This window comes from Pinus tabuliformis, chromosome 7 (genome assembly GCF_031772625.1).
Source record: "Pinus tabuliformis cultivar Carrire ecotype Pingquan chromosome 7, CPIR1, whole genome shotgun sequence".
In the NCBI taxonomy this organism is placed as follows: Eukaryota; Viridiplantae; Streptophyta; class Pinopsida; order Pinales; family Pinaceae; genus Pinus; species Pinus tabuliformis.
The window spans coordinates 902,700,715-902,721,605 of record NC_142293.1 but is presented as its reverse complement, the minus strand read 5'-3'; positions in this window follow the sequence as shown (position 1 = coordinate 902,721,605).

Genomic DNA, 20,891 nt, shown 5'->3' with positions numbered 1-20,891 from the left:
GTATATACCCACACTTGTGAATTTGTAATTTTATTTTACTAATATAAATTTTTTATTACTTGTTATTATTTAATTATTAATCAATTCCCAAGGTTTTCCAAGTTGTCTTCTCCAATTTATCTCTAAATTGAATATCCATATTTCAATTCCCAAGGTGTCTTCTCAAATTTATTTTTGGATAAGATATGGTTTTCTCCAAATTATTTCTGAATTAATTATCAATATTTCAATTTAGAAGGTTTTCCAATTTAATTTATGAATTAAATATTAATATTTCCATTCCCAAGGTGTCTTCTCAATTTTATTTTTGGATAAGATATGGAAAGGAAAGTCAAGATCATTAAATTGAAAAGATGGGGGGGGGGGGGGTGTTATTCATGGCATTGATAGTAGCTTGATCCGAATTGGATCCTCAAACAATTCCATGATTGGTAAGAATGAATGACAGACTTCAAGAAATCTTATAGCTATCAGAAATAACCTCTGAATGCTGGCAATTTGTAGCCAGCACGAAGCAACGAGGTCCTTCGGTCAAAGCGCGCTAACCGTTGGCCCATGGAGACTGTGCATGGCGTAAAAATGGTAATTGGGAAGCTTAGATCTAGAAATGGAGGTTGTTTCTGATACGCGATTAGTGCAAAGAAAAACCCCTCAAGAAGGAAAAGCCTCGAGCGCTCGGTCACAAGGGAAATTAGAAAACCGTGGGAAAGCGCCAAAACTGACTAAGCGGGTCCCGCGCTCAAAACCAGCGGAATATTGGAGGCATTTTGGGTGCTAAGCAAATTTGGCCGAGGACCCAACGATTCCATACACTAAGTGACACCTGTCCGGCGAGGAGAGAGAGAAACCGCTTACATCGCGGACTAACGGTCGAGCAACTCAACCGCGCGATATAAGCGAAGACCGTAGGATTTGGGGGCTCTAGATCAACGGCGGAGTTTCAGCCCGATGGATGACCAGACCCGAGGGAGAAATAAACTACGGCACATAAGATTTGAAGTCCGATTTGACCAATGAATCGATAGAAGGATCCGTTTCACAGGCATATAGGAAATAACCTAAAAACAACCGTTCAAGAAGAACTGACACTCAATTCACAAAGAGACAGGTGGCCACCTCTATGTGAAGTGTTACGCAGCAATGATGATGCAGGGCAGAGGAGTCCCAATGGATAGAGGCAGGCGATCCAGAGAAATGGGAAGCCGAAATGAATAGTCGAAGGAAAGAACTAGCTTTAAAGCCACAAGCTGGCAAAGACATGACAGATAGTGAAGCAGAGAAGCAGTGAAGAAGCCGAAGGCCGAGATACATAGGAAGAGAGGCAACGTTGCAGAGGGCAGAGAATCCGAGTTGACCATTAGAGTAAGGGCAGCATCGAGCGGACAGAGACCAATTGGTCGAAATTTGGTAATGGGAGTCTGTGAACTCTAAGGACTTGGGAATTCCAAGTGCCATCCTACTGATCATCCTCTGTCAAGTGAGACTCAGATTGAGCTCCTCATTGTAAGACTCTGCTTTAAAAAAATAATAAAAAGGCCACCACTGAAGGTTGGACCAGGAGACGTAACCCAGGAGGAGTGGGTGAACTCCTTATTAAATTTTGTGTTGTTTATGTTTGCTTACTGTGATCTCTTACTGTTTCAAGTGTTTGTTTATTTCACAATCTTATTGATCCGTTGCACAAGATAACATAGACACACACCCCGGCACATGAGTCTATAATACCTTCATTAATTTCCTGAGGTCACCTAGGGGTGATTTCAGATCAAATGGTAACAAAGCTAAAGTTTGTTAAGGTTAGACAAACTTGTGCTGGATTTAGCTGTTGAATGCTAACTAGATTGAAGCTAAAATTATGAGAAGGAGAGTTGTCGAAACTAATCCTGAAATTTGAAGAGTCTATCCTCAGAAGACAATGTTGGAGGAAGGTTCTGTGGGCCTAGACCCTCAATTTATAGATAGTTTCCTGGCCATGAGATCCATGGTAGAGGAAATGTATAAGGACTTTAGAAAACATAAAGATGAGGAATCATCAGGCTTAAAACAAGATAAAGGAGAAGAAGAGTCTCTCCTCCATGACCACTCAAAAGGCAAAGGGAAAGAAGAAAACTTTCTCACACCTCCTAATAGCCCTGAACATAAAAAGAAGACATCTTTGATTAAACTAGATGTTAAATTTGACTTACCAATATATGATGGAGAGTTGAATGCAAAAAAGCTGGACAATTGGATCAAACAAATTGATGTTTATTGCAGAGTGTAGAGTATCGACTCAAAAAAGAATAAGATTTAGCTGGCCATCCTACGCCTTAGGGGCACTGCCTTAGTTTGGTGGGAAGGCAGGACCCAAGTTGACATGAAGAGACATGGTAAGAATCTTTCTGTCTAGAGTGAATTTTTTTCTGCAATCAAAAAACAGTTCTATCCATTGGCCTACATGCAGCAAGCCATGATGAGCTGGCAAACTCTTCGCCAATTGAAAGGGAAAAGTGTACAAGGTTACACCCAAGAATTTAGGAAGAGATATTTGATTCTAGGAATCTCATTAGACTCACCAGAGACTCTATTGAAGTACATCGGTGGTCTACACAGCTACATGAGGCACACTATCCTCATGTTTAATCCCACTAGTATAGATGAGGTATCTGTTCAAGCTACACATCTAGAAGCTAGAGGAAAGAATGGGAACCTAGAGGTTGGAGGATCATCCAAGCCCATTGCAAGCAAGAATAAGGAGAAAAGAAAACAGAAATGGAAAGAGAGGAAGGCCAACACTGCACAGAAAAGCAAGTCTTCATGCACTCACTGTAAGAAGGATGGGCATGATGACGAACACTATTGGATTCTGCATCCGGAGCTGAGACCTAAGAAGTTCGAGGGCAAGAAGAAGAAGACTGTTGTAGCTATTTAGAAAGATTTGGGGTTGGACTCAGAAGATGAAACAACCATTGCAGCCACAGGTATAAAAGGTAAGAATTCTGAAGTATCTACTAGTAATTCTGCATAATCTACTATTGATGAAGAAAATGAGAGAAAAAGACATGAGCTTTTCCATATTTGAGTTATTTCCAAACATCAAAAGATTGATACTTTATTTGATAGTGCTCACAAGTAAATTTAATTTCTTAAGCAATTGTGAAGAAGTTGGGATTACTGACTACACCTCACAAGAAACCATACCCATTAGGTTGGTCAAGTGATAAAGCACAACTACAAGTGACTAGACAATGCAAACTCAAGTTTTCTTTTGGGTCAACATTTGTAGATGAGATTGAGTTAGATATAATTCCTTTGGATATATGTGGAATTGTTTTAGGAAGTCCTTACTTGTATGACAGAAAAGATATTTTCTATAGAGCTAAGAACAAGTATCTACTCGTTAAAGATGGAATTGAATACTTTGTAAGAGCTCATAAGCTCAAGAATAATTATACTCTCGTAAACTCAGGGTGGATGAAATGAATTGTAAATTCATGCAAACAATTTTTACTGATGGTTGTGAAGGAAAAGAAACCTGATAAAACCAATGTATTTGAGGGCTGTGGCGCTAAACAGCAAGCTGATTTAGAAAAAGTTGTTTCAGAGTATGATATCTTGTTTCAAGAACCTAAAGGTTTGCCACCCAAAAAGGAAATAGTGCATGATATTAATTTGCAGCAAGATGCTCCATTGCCTAACATTGGGATGTACATGTTGTCCACTTTAGAGAATGCAGAAATCAAGAAGAAGGTGCAGGAGTTGCTCGAGAAGGGGTTCATCAAACCTAGCATCACCATGTGGGTCACCAATCATTTTGGTGAGAAAGAAAGATGGCTCGTGGAGAATGCGCATTGATTACTAAGCACTGAATAAAATAACAATAAAAAATCGTTATCCCCTTCCTCGCATAGATGATCTATTAGATCAGTTAAAGGAAGCTGTTTATTTTTCCAAGTTAGACTTGCATAGTGGATATCATCATGTCAAAGTTGTAGAACAAGATGCATGGAAGACTGCTTTCAAAACAAAGCAGGGATTGTATGAGTGGTTGGTTATGCCTTTCGGCTTAACTAATGCTCCTGGTACTTTCATGAGAATAATGAATGATGTGCTCAGACCTTTTCTTGATGATTTTGTTATTGTATATCTGGATGACATTCTTATATTTAACAAAACATGGGAAGAACATTTAAAGCATGTTAAGCAGACACTAGATGTTTTGAAAAGAGAAAAACTTTATGTTAAACTCTCAAAATATGAATTTGGAAAAACATCTTTGAATTATTTGGGACATATAGTAGGGGGTGGTGAATTGAAGATAGATCCCTCTAAGGTGGCAGTGATTGTAAACTGGCCTAAACCCAAATATGCTACAGAAGTTAGAAGCTTCTTAGGAGCATCACAATATTGGAGAAAGTTCATTTCTAACTTTTCCTTAATTGCAACTCCCTTACATGCTTTAACAGGATTGACCAAGGTGTTTCAGTGGGGAGGAAAACAGCAGAAAGCCTTCGAAACCTTGAAATCAAAGATTAGTATAGCACTAGTACTAGCACTTCCAGATCTTCAAAGACCGTTTGAGATCCAAACTGATGCCAGTGACTATGCCATGGGAGTAGTGTTGATACAGCATGGTAAACCCATATGTTATCACTCTGATACGTTTAACTCTGCAGTAGTTAACTATCCCACATATGATAAGGAATTGTATGCATTAGTACAGAGTGTGAAAAAGTGGAAACATTACTTAATGGGAAAAGAAACAGTTATCCATACTGATCATCAACCACTTCAATATCTACACTCCCAAACTAAGTTGCAGCAATCAAGACACTACAGGTGGATGGGGTTCCTACAACAGTTTCATTTAGTCATCAGATATAAAAAGGGCATACATAATAAAGTTGCAGATATGTTATCTAGACCCATTATAAATGCATCTACTATACTTAAGCATAATTCTGTATTACATGAAAGTTACATTGAACAATATGCTCAAGATATAGACTTTAAATATGTATATGCAACTTTAAGTCAAGGCAAATGAGTAGAAGAATTGGATTATCATATTAAGGACCAACTCTTGTATCATTGTGGGAAGCTATGCATTCCACAAACTGAAAGAGTAAAGATAATTCGAGAAGCACACACTTCTCTAATATCAGGTCACTTTGGGGTAAGCAAAATAGTTGCACAGCTGCAAAGATTTTGTTATTGGAAAAAAATGAACAAGACAGTTTCTAGATATGTAAGAGGGTGTACTATGTGTGCTAAAAGCAAGCCCAACAATAGGAAACTAGGCTTGTACACTCCATTGCCAGTTCCTTCTCATCCTTGGGAAAGTGTTTCCATGGACTTTGTTGGAGGACTGCCTAAATCTAGGAAGGGTCATGATTATCTGTATGTTGTTGTGGATAGGTTCAGCAAAATGTGTATTTTGATACCTTGTAATAAACAGATTACAACTGAACAAATTACAAAACTGTTATTTCAACATGTATGGGCTCATTTTGGATTACCAACTTCCATTATATCTTATCGAGACACCATATTTGTGGGGAAGTTTTGGTCAAGTCTGTGGGAACTGATGGACACCGAACTGAAGAAAAGCACAGCTTTCCATCCACAAACCGATGGCCAGATAGAAGTAGTCAATAGGACAGTGATCTAGTTGCTCAAGGGATATTGCAGCAAACATCCCAAGCTTTGGGATGAACATTTGTGTTATGTGCAAAATGCTTACAACCGAGCCAAAAATTCTTCCACACAGAGATCTCCTTTTGAGACCTGTTTTGGTTTCACACCAAGGTCTCCCTTGGATTTTGTCTTTGGTAAGGACACAACAGTTGAGGGACACAATGATGTGGACAAGGCAACTTGGTTCAGTGAACAAATCCAAGAGATCCATCAGGCAGTATAGGAACAACTAGAAAAGAGCCAGGCCAAATACAAGGCAAGGCATGACAAGCATCAGATGGAGCATAGTTTCCAAGTTGGTGATCAAGTCTGGTTGTATATCAGCAAGGACAGGATGCAAGGTGAAGGTAAAAAGCTAAAACCAATAAGGTATGGACCTTTCAGGATCCTTGAGAAAATTGGTGAGAATGCTTTTCGCCTTGATTTGCCAGCTTATGTGCACATCTACTTAGTCGTCAATGGAGACAGCTTAAGACTATTTGAACCTTCGTTAATTGAAGATCCTGAAGAGCAGAGTCAATTGCCTTCTATTGATGACCTATTACCTAAATATATTAATGAATTGCAGGAAGACACAGTTCTGGACAGGAAGGTGAGAACAACACGCAAGGAAGACATTGAGTACCTCAGAATTGGGCTTAGGGGTTCAAAGCCAAGCAGTACAAAATGGATAGAGATTGGACAGGTGAGAAAGTTGTATCCTCACTTAGTCAATGCATGAAAACCTAATTTTTGTGGTCCCAAAGCTTTTTCAGTGGGAAGGTCGTGATCTGAATTGGATCCTCAAACAATTCCATGATTGGTAAGAATGAATGATAGACTTCAAGAAATCTTATAGCTATCAGAAATAACCTCTGAATGATGGAAATTTGCACCCAGCATGGAGCAACAAGGACCTTCGGTCAAAGCGCGCTGACCGTTGGCCCATGGAGACCGCTCATGGCACAAAAATGGCAATTGGGAAGCTCAAATCTAGAAATGGAGGTTGTTTCTGACATGCGATTAGCGAGATGGGAAAAACCCCTTGAGAAGGAAAAGCCTCGAGTGCTCGGTCACAAGGGAAACCAAAAAACCGTGGGAAAGTGCTAAAACCAAAAAGGCGGGCCCCGCACTCAAAACCGGCAGAATATTGGAGGCATTTCGGGTGGTAAGCGGATTTGGACGAGGACCCAACGATTCCATACACTGAGTGACGCGTTTCTAGGGGGAGAGAGAGAAACCACTTACATCGCGGACTAACAGTCGAGCAACTCAACCGTGCGATATAAGCGAAGACCGTAGGATCTGGGGGCTCCAGATCAATGGCGGAGGTTCAACCCGATGGATGACTGGACCCGAGGGAGAAATAAACTATGGCACATAAGATTTGAAGTCCGATTTGACCAATGAATCAATAGAAGGATCCGTTTCACAGGCATTTGGGAAATAACGAAAAAAACGACCGTTCAGGAAGAACTGACACTCAGTTCGCAAAGAGACAGGTGGCCACCTCTCTGTGAAGCATTACACAGCAATGATGATGCAGGGCAGAGGAGTCCCAGCAGATAGAGGCAGGTGATCCAAAGAGCTGGGAAGCCGAAATGAATAGTCGAAGGAATGAACTAGCTTTAAAGCCACGAGCTGACAGAGACAGGACATATAGTGAGGTAGAGAAGCAGTGAAGAAGCCGAAGGCCGAGAGACACAGGAAGAGAGGCAACATTGCAGAGGGCAGAGAATCCGAGTTGACCATCAGAGTAAGGGCAGCATCGAGCAGACAGAGACCAATTGAGGTTGAAATTCGGTAAGGGGAGTCTGTGAACTCTAAGGACTTGGGAATTCCAAGTGCCATCCTACTGATCATCCTCTGTCAAGTGAGACTCAAATTGAGCTCCTTATTGTAAGAATCTACTTTAAAAACATAATAAATAGGCCACCATTGAAGGCTGGACCAGGAGACGTAGCCCAGGAGGATTGGGTGAACTCCTTATTAAATTTTGTTGTGTTTATGTTTGCTTATTGTGATCTCTTACTATTTCAAGTGTCTGTGTATTTCGCAATCTTATCGATCCATTGCACAAGATAACATAGACACACACACACCAGCACATGAGTCTGTAATACCTTCATTAATTTCCTGAGGTCACCTAGGGGTGATTTCAGATCATAGGTGGTTGAGGTGGATGAGAGGAATAGACATAAAGGGGAGGGGGGTGAGAGGAGAAGGGGGAGATCCTTGTTATTTATTTTGGCATTGGAAGATTTTATTTTGGGAGGAGGAATGTGGAGAAGGGAGAGAATGGAGAGAAAAATGAGAGAACTCAAACTTGGATCTATTGGAGAGTGTTGATTTTAACTTGGACACACTACAACTGGTTGAACTTGGGCTCAGAGGGCTAGGGAACTTGTGGAGGTTCTCTGGGCTAGGAAATCATTCTTAGTTGGCTAGGAGGTAAATTCAGTCAGGTAGCCCAGCAGGAGCATCCCAATAGAGTCAAGAGCATCCAAATCAAGCCACTAGAATAAATATTCTTCCATTTGTTTTTTTATTTATGTAAATTGTTGCAAATGAAATTTCTTACATGTTTAATATGTTGTAAATCAAAATTTACTTGTATATTATTATCAAATAAATGTTGAGTTATAAACATGTTATTTTCCTTCTTATTATAATTAAATTAAATGATAAATTTGGTTTAGTTAGAAGATATAGGTTAGGTCCTCACATATGGTATCAAAGCAAGGTTCAAAATCTAGACCCTATATGAGCCACTTTCAAAATCTAAACTCTTTGTTAAAAACTCCTTTCAAAAGAAGAAGATAAGATTCGGTTACTTATAATTGGTTAGTACTTCTTTTTCATTTTATTTATTTGTTGATATTCGGGGATAATACATCTCCATGGAGCACCTAATTCAAAGAAAATCCAAACTCGTCCACAATTATTTAACATAAAGAATAAGGTCATACTAATAGATTATTGACTTCTACAGCATAAAGAATAATATAGTTAGAATTAACAAATCACATTCTAGTTTCTTTCGATAATAGTATAATGGGTATCTAGCTCCCTAAAGGCTAAGGTACGTAGAATTTATGGGGTTAGGTGTTTTGATGAGGCTTCAGACTTTGGCTTGCTAAAATAGAGGTTGAAGTCTGCATTGCCACTGTATTCAGCCTGGAATTGAAGTTGAACGCTTGCAGCACGATCATGCTTAGATTCAGAAGCTAATATGTGAATTACATCCAAATGTTTCGAGTTCTTATTGTTTGCAGTGTCTCTAGGTATAAAAAAAATCAGGTTTAGGATCTGTATTTACAACCTATAGTTGTTTTTCCTAAGAATCCATAGGGTATTAAAGTCCCAAAGCAACTTTTTTTAATAAAAAAGAACTACCAGCATGTGTTCTGTCTTGACTTTAAAATTTGAATTTCACAGCATAAACAATCCTCCTACATTACATATCAATACAACCAAGCATATGTAGATTCCAGATGAAGCATTCCCTTATAGCAATTTGTTCAAAAACAAATCTAAGAAATTTGCTCGAAAATAATCCCAATATCATAAAATTGGAACTAATGAAAGCATGTAGTTATTTCTACAACAAATGGTGAGGGTGAAATCACTGCCAAAAATACCCATTCTAGAAGGTAGAGGAAAATTTCAATTCACCGAACTCCCAATGGGAATTTACCATAATCAAACCTCAAGAGAATTCCTTTCTCTTGTTTCTCTCCATTGTTCAACAAACCAACAACAGAACACTCCCCGAATGCAATAGACATTTTACTACAACTAGTTGTCTCTAAATGATTTCTAGATCCTAGAGAAATAGAGTTACAACATAGGGATAACTACATTGATCCCACTCTCTTCCACAAACATTTCCATTTACCATCAATTTGAGCAATAAAGCATTTTCAATTTACAACCTATTAGTTTGTCCATTTGAGAATCAATCAACTATTTCATTAACCTCATTAATGCTCTCTCCATTACTGTGGAATGTTGATTCACAGTCGACCAAGTACTTGGGACCCCTATAGAATACTTCATGTTATATTAAAAGGTTGAAGGCCACCACATCCATCGCTCTTGAAGTTTTTTCATTGAACTTTCACAATGTGATGATATCAAATTTAAGTACAACCATACTTTGTTTTTGCACACAACCATACATCCACATGACTTTTTTGGGGGGAAAGTAGTAAAAGAAGATTATTTTATTTTGTATTTTCTGTATAAATGATTTATGTGTCAACCAAAGTGAAAAATAACTATTTTAAAGTGTTCAATGCATATAAAATCAATGTTTTTAATTTGTTAGAACAAAAGGCAAAAAAAAAAAATGAAATGCATATAAAACCCATAAACATGATTTTCATTCTTCAATATTATATATTTTATAATAATTCAAAATTCAAAGCAGTAGCCACCTTTATCTCTCCTTATGACCACTAGGTATAAAAAATATGGCCAAAAATTCCTTAACAATCATATAAAGAACCAGGTATAAAGAATATGGCCAAAAGTACTTAATAATCAAAACATATGAATACTTTTGTATGATTAAAATTTTTATTTATTTAAAAGTAAATAAATTAAAAGTAAAATTTATTTAAAGGTGGTTTTTTTTATTTAAAAGTAAATTAGCTCCCGAATATTAAGCTCCCAAAGTTTACTGGAGGTCATGCCAGCGAACGAGCAGAAACCTGGTTAGAGGGAATGAGAAGGTTCTTCGTAATGAGATATTATACTTCCAATTAAAAAGCTAAAATAGCGATATTCCAACTTAGAGACAGTTCCTTGAACTAGTGGGGTAACTTAGAGTGACAACTACACCTTACTCCTGACACAATTACTTAAGAGTTATTTGAGGAAAGATTCAGGAAAAATTACCTACCAACGTATTATGAAGAAAAACATATAGGGGCCTTCTATGCTTTCATATTGGGAAACCACACAGTAGAGGAATATGGGATTAGATTCATGGAATTGGTCAAGTATGTCTCCTACATGGATATTGATCAGCGCCAAGCGGATTGTTTCATTTATGGATTGAACCCTAAGTTTAGAGAAATGGTGTGGATGTGGAAACCATCCTCACTTGCAGAAGTTGTTGAACATGATCACTATGTTGAAGAGAAATTAGACTTAAAAGGTGGAAACAAAACCATTTTTCCACAATAGCCAAGGTTTACGGGGAAGGATATTCATACCTTCTCCAAGGGATGAAGTTTGAGTCCACTGCCATATGAAAACAGGATTGTACCACCGACAATGGGGATTTTAATGGTTGTCAGTGCAACTTCACTAACATCTTTGAGGACTCGTGCAAATCATGATAAAACGTGAGGAGCTACAAGAAGGGGAAGGATCTATTTCCAAATAACTCCATAACATTCTATTCAGAATCTAGCATGCATCACTTGTTGGGAATACAGGAGACCTCATTACCAGCATGACTATCCTGAGTTACAAACTGGTAACAATCGTAGATAAGGAAAAGCACCAATGGGGGGAGAAAGAAGTTACCATCGAATCTATGCATCAATTGATAACCAACAAGTTGAACACCAATGTTTCGTGGTAGAAACCTCGAGTATGATAAAACGTGTAAAAGTTAAAATATTGTTCGATTCTAGTGCTACAGATAGTTTCATTTCACCTATTGCATTAGAAAAATGTGGGTTGAAATCCTATGAGTATGATGACTTTAAACAAGTCGAAATGGCTTCTGGGATAAAACAAGCATTATGACTTAGTGTTGACCAATGTCATGTGAACCTTAAGGTGTGTACAACTAAGTTGAAGGCATATTTCAGAACGTTGGGGATGTACGATGTAATCACTGGAATGGACTGGCTAGAAGCTCATCAATCTTTGGAAGATTGTTTCAAAAAGAAGGTGATTTGTTTAGATGATGAAGGTATGTCAATTGATATTTGTGGTATCAAGAAAGTATTTTCCCTACGATTCATCTCTGCGATGAAGGTAAAGTGACCAAAAAGGGTCCTCCCTAGATTAGTACCTAGTTTTGTCAAAATTTGAGGATGTTTTCCCTAGGGAATTTCCTGGATTACCACCTACGAGGAAGATCAATTTAACTATTAACCTAAAACCTGATGCAGAACCAATATCCAAGAGACCCTATAGGATGACAACTCCAGAACTTTTTGAGTTGCAGATGCAGTTAAAAGAGATTTTAGACTTGAGATTTATTAGACCTAATATTTTAACTTGGGGTGCACCAGTTATTTTCATCAAGAAGAATGATGGTTCCTTAAGGTTATGCATAGATTATAGGGACTTGAATCAAGCCACAATAAAGAATAGGTACCCAATACCTATAATAGATGACCTATTTGATCAAATGAAGGGAGAAATGGTTTTCTCAAAGATCGATCTGCGATCTGAATACCACCAATTGAGGATTAAGGAAGGTGACACCCCAAAAACTGCATTTTGGACTCAGTTTGGGCACTATGATTTTATAGTTGTACCATTTGGTTTAACCAATGTACCAATAGTATTCATGAATCTCATGATGGTGTGTTCAGGAAGTATTTGGACAAATTTATGCAAGTCTTTCTAGACAATATTCTTTTGTATTCCAAAAATGAAAAGGAGCATGAAGAACACCTAAGGGATGTATTGAACTACTTAAGGGAAAATCAATTGTGTGGAAAATTTCTAAAATTTTCCTTCTTTCAAAAAAAAATTCATTATCTTGGGCACATCATTTCAGGAGAAGGGATTTTAGTTGACCCGAAAAAGGTAAAGAACATAATGGATTGGTCAGTACCAAAAAATTATCATGAGATATGTAGCTTCATGGGGCTAGCAGGTTATTATCATAGATTTGTGGAAGGGTTTTTAAAAATTGCAAAACCCATCACCACATTACAACGAAAAGGGGTTAGGTATGAATGGACATATGAATGTGACATTTCATTCATCGAACTAAATAGGTTACTAATTAGTGCACCAATCCTTTGAGTGTTGGACATGGAAAAGGACTTCGTTGTCTACATCGATGCTTCGAAGCAAGGATTGGGAGTAGTGTTGATCAAAGAAGGTGGAGTGATAACTTATGCATCCATAAATTTAAAGAAACATGAAGAGTTTTATGCTACCCATGACTTAGAGTTAACAGAAATGATGCTAGCTTTAGAATTGTGGAGACACTACCTCGTCGGGAGAATATTTGAGTTAAGAACTAATCATTAGTGCTTGAAGCACCTCTTCACTCAGTGAGATTTGAATGCTAGTCAAAGGCAGTGTTGCAAATTCTTAAGTAAGTATGATTTTAGGATCTCATACATTAAGGGAAAGGAGAATGTGGTGGTCGATGCACTAGGTAGGAAGCCACGAACCTTCTCGCTAGTACCCTTGAGGTTCAATTTGAGGGAACATGTGTTGGAGAAACTCTTATAAGACAATTGGTATCTAAAGGTTATATCTGCACTCTAGAGTGGGAAGATGATAGAACCAAAGCTTTAGGGTTATGTCCTTGAACTAGATGGGCTATTGAGATTTCAAGAAAGAATATACATCCCTAAGGAAGGGGGTATAAGAAGAACCATCCTCGAAGAGTCACATAGAGCACTCTACCTAGAGAGAATAATATGTATGCAGATATGAAGAAACATTCTTTTGGGCAGGAATGAAGCATGACATAGTCAATTTTGTCGCAAAATGTCTTGAATGTCAACAAGTGAAGGTTGATTATCGTCATTCAACAAAACTCCTAAAACCACATGACATCCCTATGTCTAAATGGGAGGTCATTTATATGGATTTTCCTGTGGTTTTTCCACTCACTTCATAGAGGCACAATGTTATATTGGTTGTATTTGATAAATTGACCAAAAGTTCCCATTTCATCCTAGTGAGAGACACTTACAGTGTTAATAATGTGGCACAAGTTTTTATAAGAAAAGTTATTCGGCTACATGGGTTACCCACAAAGATCATTTCCGATTAAGACTCTCACTTTACATCTAGGTTTTGGACAAGTTTGCAATTGGCATTGGGAACTCAGTTGAACCTATGCACTGCATATCATACAAAAACAGATGGAAAAATTGAAATATTAAATCAGGTTATTGAAGACATGCTTAGAATGTACGTCATGTATAATCAGACTCATATGGAAAGGAACTTACCATTGGTAGAGTTTTCCTATAATAAAAGTTACCATAGTTTAATGGGGAAGCTTCCTTATTAAGATCTACATGGGAGGCCATGCAGGGCTTCATTGAATTCGGAAAAGTTAGAGGACCGTGTAATAGTTGGGTCAGAATTGATGCAAGAAATGGAGGAACATGTATGACATATTCGACAAATTTTAAAGGAAGTAAAAGATAGATATAAGAGTTATGTCGATGCACAAAGGACTTATCAAAGTTATGAAGCAGGAGACCAATTTTTTATTCATATTTGACCCAACACAAGCATTCAGTTTGGGAAAGGGGTGAAGTTGTCACCTCAGTTTATAGGACCTTTTAGAATCAAGGAGAAGATTGGATCAATTACCTATCATCTTGTACTGCTACCCCATTTTCATAAAACTCATGATGTTTTTCATGTATATATTCTATGACATTATGTTTCTGATGAATCTCACAAACTGGATTGGAGGGAATTGCAAGTCTCATCTGTAGGAGCCGTACTGGTCGAACCATTACACATATTGGACCGTAGGGTTTGATAGCTTAGATGTCAAATGGTGGATCAGGTTAAGGTACAATGGGACAAGTATAACCTAGGATCTGCTACTTGGGAGGATGTGAAGATTATACATCACAGCTACCCCTCACCTTTTGAGAATCTGTGATGCTCATTTTGACTTAGATAACTACCTATGCTAAGACTCTATTTCTAGTTTCATGTTGTTTTATTTATGAGTGCTATGTAATATTGATGCATTTTAGTTGGACGAATGAAACTACTTATATAAATCAGTTGATAGATTTGGTATTGTTGATTAAAGTATTTGATGTATGATTTACCTGATGTATGGCTTACTTGGTTATGATTTATCTAGTTTATGAATTATTAGAGTTATTGTTGTTTAAGGGGATATGATTTATCTAATGTAAGATCTACTCCTAGTATGTTGTTATGAATTACAAAATTGGCACATGGATACAAGACTTAACAAAATAATGATTAAGATCACTTATATATATATATATATATATATATATATATATATATATATATATATATATATGCATGAATGAGAACTAACTTGTAGATTGGAAAAAACAATATGATAACCAAGATCTACGTTTATGATTGGAGAATGTTGAGACATCCAATGAGGAATGGTATGATGTAGATTGTTCTATTACATTTTATATCTATTTGATATGCACTATTATGATATGGGTAAAGTGTAAATAACAGGTGACATGACTACCTAACTAGATTATTCGATAAAAAGTATTCAACCAACGTCATAGTGTGATCCATATTAGGGTGTTGACCCTACATTTGAGGAAGGGTGGAGGCATTTCCCACCGTGTAACCTCTAAGTTAGGAATTGTGGGATGGCAGTAATGGACACACTCCCCTAGATGTGTGATGATGATCACTAGTTTCCTGCTGGAGAAGTTAGGTCAATATAGTCCACGCTTATGCCATATTAGTTCTATTAGTGGTTATATCGGTATAGATGATGCCATAGTATATGGCAACAGATGATAGATATGATGGGGGCCAAAGTAGGTTAGGGAGGATAGGCGGTTATAGGTTAGTTGGACACTCTTGATGGGAAGTGGTATCCTTGCGTAACTTACTTAATTTGACTACTATATCTCTCTCTATTTTGTTATATGTCTTATTTTCAAACTTATTTCGAACTCCTTATATCCTTTTCACTCTAACTTCACGATGAAGTTTTCTAAAGGAGGGGTGTATGTAATGCCCTACTTGATCCTATCAAGTTAATATTGATCATTGTTTAATTAACTTGAAAATATTGACTTATAATTATTAAGTAATATTGATATATACCTACACTTGTGAATCAATAATTTAATTTTACTCACATGACTTTTTTATTATTTAGTTATTAATCAATTCCCAAGGTTTTCCAAGTTGTTTTCTTCAATTTATTTCTAAATTAAATATCCATATTTCAATTCCCAAGGTGTCTTCTCAAATCTATTTTTGGATTAGAAGTTGTCTTCCACAATTTATTTCGGAATTAAATATCAATATTTCAATTCCCAAGGTTTTCTAAATTGTCTTATTCAATTTAATTATGAATTAAATATTAATATTTCCATTTCCAAGGTGTCTTCTCAAATTTATTTTTGGATAATATATGGAAAGGAAAGCCAAGATCATTAAATTAAAAGGATGGAGGCGGGGACCGGGTGGGAGGGGTATTCATGTCATTAATAGTAGGTGGTTGAGGTGGATGAGAGAAAGAGACATAAATGGGAGGAGGATGAGAGGAAAACGGGAGATCATTGTTCTTTACTTTGGAATTGGAGGATTTTATTTTTGGGAGGAGGAATATGGAGAAGGAGAAGGGAGAGAATGGAGAGAAAAATGAGAGAACTCAAACCTGGATCTATTGAAGAGTGTTTTTTTAACTTGGACACACTATAGCTGGTTGGACTTGGGATCGGAGGGCAAGGGAACCTGTGCAGGTTCCCTTGGCTAGAAAATCATTCCTAGTTGGCTAGGAGGTAAATTCAATCGGGTAGCCTAGCAGGAACATCCAAACCAAGCCATTGGAACAAGTATTCTTCCATTTTTTGTTTTATTTATGTAAATTGTTAAAAATGAAAATTTTACATGTTTAATATGTTGTAAATCAAATTTTACTTGTATATTTTATCAAATAAATGTTGAGTTATAAACATGTTATTTTCCTTCTTATTGTAATTAATTTAAATGATAAATTTGGTTTCGTTAGAATACCTAGGGTAGGTCCTCACATCAAATTTAATGTAATATAAATGCACATGAACTATTGTTGGGTTGTGTTATATTCTTTCCACGACCAACCCACGTAGTTAACCGGGGGGTTAGAAGGGGAGCGGAGCCCCCCCTTCGTTGCGCCGATTACGTAGTGGGGGGAGTCACAAGGGCTTTGAGAGGTGCAAGTAACCCCACTCTATGGGGTCCGGGGTAGCCCCTCGGAAAATTTTGGTTTTGGACCCTATGTTAGGTTGGGTGGACCTACCTAAGGTTTTGTGCATGATTTTCGCACATGATTTTGGACGTGATTTTTTCGGTCCATGGTTTTGGACACGATGGTTTTCGTTCCATGGTATTGTATGCTTCGGCATGTATAAATACGTATTTTAACATTGAAAGGAACATAATAAAAAATCAAGTTGGTAGTCTCGGTTTTGGGATCCAAGGGAAAATCTCTGTGTATATGTGTTTTATGTGTTATGCTCTCGCATTGTTTATTTTATGTGTTTTAGAATTCATATGCAGGTAATTTCTGTATGGGGTTAAAACCTACATTTGGTATCAGATCTATTTTGGCTTCAAGGGGACGCCTTTGTTGTTGAGGGGTTTCGCTCAAGCCTATGGTAGACCCTGTTCAGTGGGAGATCTGTGAGATCGATTCTGGTGGTGAAAGAAGATAGCGAGCAGTGGAAAGATAGAGATCGAGAAATTTAATGGTCAGAGTTTTGAGTTGTGGAAAATCAATATGGAGGATCTATTGGTGGATAAAGATCAGTGGATCATGGTAGATCCTGGTACTAAACCAACGGGAGTGTCCGATGAAGAATGGAATAAGTTGGATCGGAAGGCAAAGAGCACAATACGATTATGTGTCTCAGATTCAGTATTGTTGAATGTATCAGGGAAGCTACGACGAAGGCTTTATGGGACAAGTTAGGGACTTTGTACTAATCTAAGTCTATGGTGAATAAACTGTTCCTACAGAAAAAGTTGTATAACCTGAGGATGAAAGATGGAGACTCGGTGATAGAGCATCTGAATGCATTTAATACTGTGGTAAGTCAATTATTGTCTATTGATATCAAAATTTCAAATGAAGATAAGTGCATCAGTTTGTTGTGTTCTCTACCAGATTAGTGGGATAGTCTAGTTATTGCAATAGGTGGTAATGCAACTGCCTTGCAGTTTGATGAAATAGTCTCATCCTTGCTGACGGAGGAAATGAGACCGAAAAATATGGAGAGCCAGAATGGTGATGTCTTGTTTGTATGAGGATGGTCCCAGAACAGAAGCAAAAATAATTCATTGAGTGGGAGGTCTAAATCTAGAGGGAGATCTAAATCTCCAGGAAAACCTGTAAAGTTGGTGTGCTGGAAATGCAAAAAGGAAGGGCACTACAAAAGGGACTGTAAATCTAAAGCTCCTGATAAAAGAAAGGGATCTGATGATGCTCCTTCTGCAGGGGAAAAAACCACCTCAGATGAAGATGGGGATGTGTACATGGCTTCTTCAAGTATACATGTAGATCATGAGGCATGGTTGTTTGAGTCAGGTGCATCCTTTCACTTCACTCCCCATAGAGAGTGGTTTTGCGAGTATGAGAAATATGATGGTGGTGATGTCTTCTTGGGGGATGATAGGAAGGCTAGAATCGTTGGTCGCGGAAAATTAAAGTTGAAGTTGCAGGGTGGAAGGATTAGAACACTTCCGGGTGTTCTGCATATTCCTGCATTAGCTAGAAATCTGATTTCTGTAAGAAAACTAGATGATGCAGGTGTAAAAATAGTGCTCTAGAAGGATACCTGCAAGATGGTTTGGGGGGCATTGGTATTGATGCGGGGAGTTTGAATTGGAACTCTGTACAAGCTGCAAGGTAGCACTATTATTGATGGGAGCAACAGTTCTGTGGTTCCTGAAAGTGGAGCAGAAAAGCTAGTGGTCTCTAGAGAGAAGACCATGTTGTGGCATCAAAGGCTTGGACATATTGGAGAGAAAGGCCTTCGAATACTTTGGTGGGCTCCAGTATTGTAGCAATAATGCTACAACTCCTGGAGCTTCCTATCTCTAATTTTATCAACCCGGTAGTTCGTACAAACTTGGAAGCGACGGTGTTGTATGCACAAGTACTAGCTCTTGTTGCAGCTGTCACTTGGTCAGCTGGCACAAGTCCGCTAGGGCTCAAGCCAACTTCTATATGCTCTCAGAAGAAGCTTGCTAAATGATGGACGAAGGCTATCTTAAAGGAAATTAATCTATTTTGTAAAAATGAACTGAAAGCCAACAAAGCATGAAAACCCTAGTAAACCCTAATTTGACTAGCTAGACCCTTACTATGCAAAACTGTGAATGAAACCACTACCAATAATGCCATTACTTGCAGTGAACTGAAATATATGCATCTAAGCTACTTGCATCTGAAAAGAGATGTTTTTGTATTTTTTCATTAAGTGGTTGGATTTATTGTGATGATGCTTTTGATTAGGGTTTGGTTGTGCAGGAGCGGTTTGAATGGAAGGAAAGCATGGGCAAGGTCAGGATGGCTAGGGGAGGTCCTAGAGGGTCTCTAGCATCAGTCCACAGAAGTCTACCACGTTCGGATGCTCAGCAACCGAGTTTGCAGGCTTCTACAGGAAGTCTGCAGGGGATCCTACAGGAAACTCAGGGATTTCTACAGGAAGTCTGTGCAATTCTACAGGATGTTTGACCGTGGAAGTTTTGGGAGATGGTGAAGTGTTGGAGTGGTGTGGGAGGATAGGTGAGATGGAGATGGAACTGGTGATGGCTCAGGAGCAGAGAAATCAGATGGAGGAAGAGTGCATGCAGTGGGTTGATGGCTGGAAGGATGGGATCAACAAAAGGTCAAAAAAAATGAAGCTACGTGGCAGTGGATGAATTGGAGGGTAAACGAGCTGGACAGAGTCCAAGTAGGCGACTTGAGGAGAGGTTAAGAAGAAGAAAAAAAGGAAGTGGAATGATATGGAGCAGTGTAAATGAAACAAATGACTTATGCACCAAAAACGAGAATTCATTAACCTATGATAACTGTGCCATGAAACCTATGAACAGCAATGGAAAACCAAGAAAAGAAACTCGTGCATGGAAGTGGAATGTAGAAATATGGGTCAATATCAAAAGTGTATGGATGGATCTTCAACGAAAATGACTATGTTGCAGCTTGCATGAACGTGAGAAGAACTGTGTTTCTTTTTGGTGGTTGGTTATGGACTGCACCCCAATCCCTAGCAGAGATGGCAGTGAGCTTTAACAACCTTTTTCTGGAGCTCCAATAAATTATAACTATCCTCCTATCGAATCTAAGCAACTGAAAGCAAATTCACCATGAACTAATCCTATTCAATCTCATGAAAAAGACTAAATTAACAGACTGTAAATTCAAATTGCATGCTAAAGTAAAGACTCAAAGTGCTGGAACGAAATGCAAATAACATTACAACACCGAGGAGATCTATTGCTCTCAGGTTGGGCCCTAACCTGAGAGCTATAGCTCCCTTAGAAACTCATAATGAGATCAAAATCTGCCTGCCTTTATTCATAAACGAAAATCTGATGTCATGCCAAAACTGGCTTACAAAAGGAACAAACACCGAGCTGTAGCTCGTACTTCCAAATTACAAGAGCAATACAAAAGTTCAAAAAGCTTCTATCCAAGGCTACGGCCTCAGTATTTATGCAAAATGATCATCCAACAGGTGTCCTTGATTTGTGGAGCTCGGCTGTCCAACTGAAGGTTAAACTGTTGATCCTGTAGAACAGTTATAACTACTGTTCCTGTAGAACAATTGGCTGCCTCTAAGCTCGGTGGGGAGATTGGTTGGAGCTCGGAGCTATGGTGGGAATCACGAGGAAGGTCCCCAAGACTGTGGACATCCTCTCCTAAAAACCAGCAGTGCCACCTCATTGTCTCCTTGTCTCCTTTTTCGTGGTCTTTGCTCCCTTTTAATGCCAAAAACCTGAAATCATCATGTATTAGTCACGTAGATAGAATGCCTACCCTTCTTCCTACAAACAACATGAATAAACCAAGAAATGAATGCATAAGCAATAAAAAAATGAATGGTTTGAGCAAAGCAAGTAGGCCAAATGAGCCCAAATTGTACCAAAAATTGGGGCTCATCATACTTCATGGTAAAGGTATGGTAGAAGGTATGAGTAATAACTCTCTGGATTTTGATTTCTATGAAAATTGTGTATATGGGAAGCAGAATCGGGTGAGTTTCCCCTCTAGTGGTAAGAGGGTGAAACAGATATTAGAGCTTGTGCACAATGATGTT